The following is a 6581-nucleotide window of genomic DNA, read 5'->3' on the forward strand; positions in this document are numbered from 1 at the left end:
TTTACCGTGCTCCCCAGTGGTTCCTGGACGTGTTTTGGGACCGGCCGCTCCCCACAGCAGCCTGCGTGCAGCTGGGGCTGAAGCTGCAATGTGCAAATCTCCTTCCCGCCCCAGCGGCGCCAAATTTAAGCTGCTCCTCACATTTCCTGGCCAAGGAGGCCCCTGTGCTCTGCCCAGGCGGGTGAAATAGTCCTGCTTGCAGGAGCGACGCCTCCACTACTCTGGGTAGCAGGGAGATCGTGCTCGCACACCCACCCTTTGGACTCTGATTCATGGGCTCTACCCATTCACGCTGGGCTGATCCGAGAGATTAGCTGCACAGCCGGCAGCCACACCTGTCTGCTGGGGGTTGTTGCCCTGCGATGGGGGCAGCAGAAAGGCAGAGGATCAGCTCCTGACACTCCCCAAGGTACATACAGGCTGATAAACCTGTATGAATGGCTGCTTTGCTTTTGGTTCATGTTATCGTGCCTTCGAACGTGGCAGTAGTTCATGACCCCTCAGCTGCAGCTAAATCAAGTTCGAAATAATATTTCCTGTGTAAACTCTTTGAGATGGAGTTTGCCTTTTAACTGTTACATATTTATTTTCCAGAAAGCCTGGTCTCTACAGAGAGTGGCAGTTGGTACTCCCATTAACCATAACAACAACAACGAATACCTGCATGAACCAGACAATGAGTTTATTAGATGCCACAAACACCATTATCGTGCAGCACAAATGCTTGTGTCATACAGACGCATGCCTTGATTCCGGCTAAAAACCAGAGCGCTGGCTTTCTTCCAGGGTGTTTCTGCATGTCCGTAGCATAGCTGCAGGGTCAGAGCGGCGGGCGGACACGGCACAGGCCAGCCCAGAGCCGGGCCATCCAAGTCCGACAGGTAAGGGAGGGATGCTCCGCCATTACGCAACGATTTATTTTAGCAAGATCACTCCATCTCAGTCTAAAACCAACACTCATGCATATTAGAGGAATCTCTACCCACCAGAGTTTGCATGTGGTGTTTTTGCTTATTAAATTCTCGAGTCCTCAGGTCATCATTTGCATTGTGTATCTTCCTCTCTTGGGCTGACAATGTTGCAGTATGAAAACACTGAGGCTAATTGTTCTGCTATTACAAAGGCTTCTTGAAACAAAGCAGGTCTGGAAAATAATTCAGAACAGGTGCTCAGTAAATGGGAAGTTCAGTTGTCCGAGTAACAGATACCACACAGGGTTACCAGCTCTGGCATTTGCTTATATTAGTCTCCAGCCATTTCAAGCCTTCAATAATAGAAAGGTAGCTTAGAAAACCTCCATGGCTATCTTCCATATCTAAATGCGATGAGCATATCATTATTATACCTTTTGCATAACTACATATGTTTTTCTGGAGCTAAGTTTGGCTTTTTTTTTTTTTTTTTTTTTTTTTTTTTTTTTTTTGGTGGGGTGTTGTAATCCATCCTGCTGAATTTAGGAGAATGGCATTGCTATAGAGTCCTAGATTTCTGAAGTTTTTACAGAAAGGGTAACTGTTAAATTCTACAACAATTTCCAGGAGGAAAATGTAAACATATGCCTTTATTATTACTTCAGTACCTATTTATCCCTAAACTGTAGTAAGAGAAAGAAAACCAGTGAAAGGAGAGGAAGCTGAACATCCTGTTGCAGGTTACTTGCTAAATCTGTCCTTTTCCTTTAACTGCAGCTGTTAATCAGTGGCAAAGAAAAGCAGGATGACAGCTCAGACAAACACAGGAGCAACCACATGAAGATACGCTGCATTTTAAGAAGTAGCTTCTACGTTCATATTACATAAAGGATTTTTAAATATAAGTTTTGATTTGTTCCAGGCAGCTTTGTATTTGCAAGCAAAACTAAACAAATCTAGCAATGTCAGAAATATAACTAAAAGTTAATTGTCAAATACTAAAAAAATAAAAAAAGGAAAAATAATTTTAAAAAGGGAAATAATTTTAGAAGTCAGTCTGAAGGAGGTTAAAGTTTGTTATTGCTGGTGGTGTTTTTTTGTGTTTGCACAAAATAAAATATCTTTTTCTTCTTCAATAAAATGTAAGTAACAGAATGAGAGAAGAACTTACTATGATGCAGGAATTCCAAAACAGATCCTGCAGAGGTTGTGCTGTGAATTGATCCCGAAAGAAAAACTAGAATACCTGTGTTTATGCTGGTCTGTGAAATTCAGTGTCTGATTCAGACAGACATTCCAGGAAAATTGCTTACACATAATACATGAGTAACTCAACTACAAATGCACTGGCAATTGTAGCAATATCCAATTACAGCGTTCGATAGTCCAGCAACATTACTTTATGGTAATTACCTTTACTAGTAATTCCTTGGTGTTTGTTTTATGTTTACTTTAAAGATGGCTCATAACAGAGCATGCTCATAATTACACGACTTTTTATAATTATATATATTAATACATTTTACCTCATCAATGCAAAAAAAATATGAGAAATACTCACACTTGGTCCAGGCAGGGGAAATTTAATAAAGGGAAAGATTTTACAAACAAACAAACAAAAAACTCTTATGGAAATAAGCACTTATCTCTCTTCCCACTGTGATACCTCCATGAATAAACAAGAATTGCTTTGTGCTTTTTTTCATTAGCAGATTGTTTTGCAGAATTATATGTATTTGGTTCATTACTGAATGGTGAGTTGCAATTAGGGATTTCCTAGGTGCTAGGCAATGACCTAGTAATTCACTGTGCTGTAGTGGCTCTCACATTAACCCCCTGCATGTATACACTTGCACTGCAGTCAGTAGCTAACCGATGGAGTAAATGAGGTGCAATTTACTGCATGCGAAGAGTTAATGAAGAGTTGTTAATACACTCTACAGTCACCATTTAGTGTACTACTCAATTACATACCTGGGAAGAGGAGCTTTGGGTCTGATCAGAGGACAGTTTTGTGGATCATTTCTCTTTTTTAAAGGCCTGTTAATTTAGCATTCCTTAGCTGATAGTGCTGATCTCCATAAAAATGCATGGTAACAATCCGGTAGAAATGTTAACTAATTGTTTAATGCTTTTGGAGTATGCGTTTAATGCATTTATACTGCATACAGAAGTGCCTATTTTTTTAATTACCAGTTGTGAAATAAATGTATGCAGATACCTGTGCATTATGTGAATGGATGTATTTATTCATGTTTTTCAGAAAGTTTTTAGAAAGGAATTCAAATATTTACAGTAGATTTAGGAGCATCATAAAATTAGGTTTCTTAATAAGTAGCTTGTTTTCTTTCTAGAGGTTATGAATCACATTTTATGTTTCTTAACTACCTAGGAGTAGTTCATGAATAATCAGTCATGCAAAGCTGTCACACTCGGTTAAATAGCTCAGTCCTGTTTTTACTGCTTCAGTCCTTTATATCTTTAATTACCTTTATTTAGCTGATATAAATCACCCTAGACTGCATGCTCTCCTAAGCAGCCCTGCTTTTTGCACGTATTTTACAAAGTACTGATCACACTTCTGGTGAAGTGCAAAGTACAACTACTATATCTCTCTTTCTTTGGCATAGTTAAGAAAATATTTTCCATACTCTAATCATTTTATGTAGAACGAATGAACTCATTCTTTTTTTTTTCTGCTTTTTCTTAGACATAGTTCACTGCATTGGTATTTTTGCTTGGTTGCCTTCTCATGTAGGTACACACATTTTTGGTTTATGCAAAGCCCTGTGTAAGAATGTCCTCTTTTCCAGCACCTTCACTACTGGCACAAGCTGCTGTGGATACTCAGCCCAAATTTCATTATCAGGAAGCTTCTTCTCCGCTGTTTGCAATTGGATCTGCACTCCTGCACGCCTAAAGAGCTTTGAATCCCAAACTCCTCTGTACAGCTAGTCTCTAGTTAACAGCAGGATACCCTATGTTTAAGAAAATAATTCACTCAGAAGGGTTTTGATAACACAAACAACATTACTGTCATAATAAATGCTTGGAGAAGCCACTTGGTGACCTAACCTACTCAATCAGGTTGTTGTAATGAAAAAGCGATGATGTGTTAAAGTCATAGTAACTCGAAAAGCCAGTCGATGGCAGCCAAAAACACACTCTGGCTAATGTGAATGTCACTTTCCATTTATTCTCTCATAATCTATCTGTCATAGTGGACAGACAAATTTGCTATAATGGCTAGGTGTCTGCAGATTAAATGTGATTAATTCTCCAAAATGAAAGGAGTGCATCTTCATGCAAAAAGTTAATTAGGTTCTAAAAATTGTCTTGCAAATCTCCAAAAGAAAGACAGACACAAAAACAAAGAAGATAAACTAGCTGGATTATTTCAAGATGATAATTTAGTTAGATCCATTACCTCAAGTTCTCTCCATTTTTTTGCATGTTTTAACTTCTGTTCAAGGACCACAGCTGATTATATGCATGTATGTGTATATGAATGTAAGCAAATGACTGCAGCTGAGCAGATGAATTCAGATGCCCTATATTCCCGATACTGTAACAGGCTTATTACTAAGGACAAGATATTCCATGTGTATGTGAAGGTTCAGACAAGCTTTCTCTCTCCCATTGTCCCTGTCCCCTCAAGCTTTCATCTTCTTTTCAAAAATTTCTCTTGAACCTTCCAGCTCATGAGTAAAATGGCAACATCTATAAAAACAATACCTACCGTGAAAATATCTGCTAAGGAATAGCTGCATAATGTCAAACACATCAACAAGTCATTAGCACCCTAAGCTTCTGATGCATCGTCTGACATCAGTGGTGCCTGCAATCGGACTGGCAGGGGCTGCTGTTCTGGATGTTCTTGCTTTTTCAAATTCCTCTTTGCATGTTCACTGCCAACTGTACAGAACTGATACGCCTTTTTGATGAAACAAAGGGCATATTATTGGACAAGCTGCTGATTACAATATGTTGTTATTTGCATATCTAAATGCTGGCTTGTGAGTAATTGCTGTAGGCCTGGGAATGGGTGGGTTTCTGTTAAAGTGACTCAGTCTGCAGCTTTGCCTAGTATGGGAGCTTTAGTGAATAATAATCGCCAAGTATTCTCCCGTTGTATGTACACAGAAAGATAAGAGCTACTCTTTCCAGTGCAGAGAGACCGTCATCACTCAGTACAGACAAGATAAGTCAAGCTTTTGCTCTAAAGTGATTTTTTCTCGGTGTCAGGTGAAAACATCAATATTTTCCATCATAGGAAGCTCTGTGAAATTTTCAGAGGTTTCCCTCATTTTCTAACCATGCTTGGAGTTTCAAATTTTCAGAAGTTTCCTTCATTGTCTAACCACGGTTGGACTTTCCAGGACCTAAAGTGGTCAAAACTTATGACCCCACTTGAGTCTGCTTCTTTGAGTTTTCTAATGCAAATGTTTTGTGTTTTCCAGGCTGCAGACGATGCAGCTAACAAAGTCATTTGTGCCCTAGATCTGAACATATTACCTCTCTAATTGGGATCCAGTTCCAACATTTTCCCATTCATCCTCTTCCTTCCCTAACTACTTACCTTACCTACCTTTTATACCATTGCCCTTCCACCTTTTTAGCAATCAATATCAAAGTGCCCTCCAGTTCTCCTCCTCCAGTTCCTGGGGTTCTTCCAACATACACTCTTTTCCTAACAAGCTGATGAAGCTGCTATCTGGCACACTATAATGGGTACACCAGTGCTAATAGTGCAGGGCAGGGGTGATATACACCTACTACTTATTTATTCCCTCCAAACTAAAATGTGCACTCCCTTCACAGGCACTCAAGAATCAAACTGGGCAGAGCAGCTCCAGGTACCCACCCTTTGAAGGGAAAATCCCAGGTAAGAATCAAAATGCCCCAAACTCTTTATGACCTGTAGACCTGTTCCTTGTATAACAGGTGTTTCCAACACTGGAACTTCAAGTGTTTTTCATGGCACTCCAGGCTTTGGAGATGATCCAAATCTCCTCTGGAAAGACCCTTGTGATATACAGGTGTATTTTGCATGCAACGAGCCATTGTGTCACTTGTTCCCAGTCTCTCTGGACTCCGTCACTCCCTGAGAAAATGAATGCTTCCTTCCAAGTCCTCTGATGCACAAAGACCTTTCTCAAGATTTTAGAGCTCCCCACACAGTGAAGAAATTAATTTGGAGGACATAGACAGTGAGGCATTAGCGAAGACTCTCCTATGCTGCATTTAGCCAAAGAGCAAGTGCTCCCTGTACCGTGCCTGGGCACAGATGAGGGCACATGGGTCCTGTTGTCCCACCATGCCCATACCACTCCCATGTTTCTTCTGGTGGGCTGGGACCTAGTGGTGATATGTGGGGGTCGGCATGTACCTGGGCTTCACCCTGGTGTAAATTTCTGTTGTGTAGTAGTGTCTGTAATCAGACTCAAGGGTTCAAAAGCTTCCTGATCCTCAGTTCAAATGCACGTGTTTTACCTCCAACAAAGCTCTCCAAATAGCAGTGCTGTTAAGGAATCCAGTGGACAGGTGGTGAACACTGTGTCATGGAGATGACCTACCTGGCACGTTTTAGGAAACACAAGAAGCAAGAGAGAAGGGCAAACAAAGGACAGGTGTAAAATGGCTGCGTGAAAACAGTGGCTGGACCTTCTC

The 6581-nt window shown here is 40.6% G+C and overlaps 1 long non-coding RNA gene across 1 annotated transcript; it reads right to left on the bottom strand.

Moving 5' to 3' along the window:
* Positions 1 to 665: 665 nt before the first annotated feature.
* On the bottom strand, positions 666 to 2210 carry LOC113843884 (uncharacterized). Its single transcript, XR_003497792.3, has 2 exons — positions 2083 to 2210; positions 666 to 1144 (listed from the first exon to the last, which is right to left on the bottom strand). It is a non-coding gene; the product is annotated as an uncharacterized lncRNA (long non-coding RNA).
* Between the last annotated feature and the right edge of the window lie 4371 nt (positions 2211 to 6581).

This window comes from Anas platyrhynchos, chromosome 5, assembly GCF_047663525.1.
Source record: "Anas platyrhynchos isolate ZD024472 breed Pekin duck chromosome 5, IASCAAS_PekinDuck_T2T, whole genome shotgun sequence".
In the NCBI taxonomy this organism is placed as follows: Eukaryota; Metazoa; Chordata; class Aves; order Anseriformes; family Anatidae; genus Anas; species Anas platyrhynchos.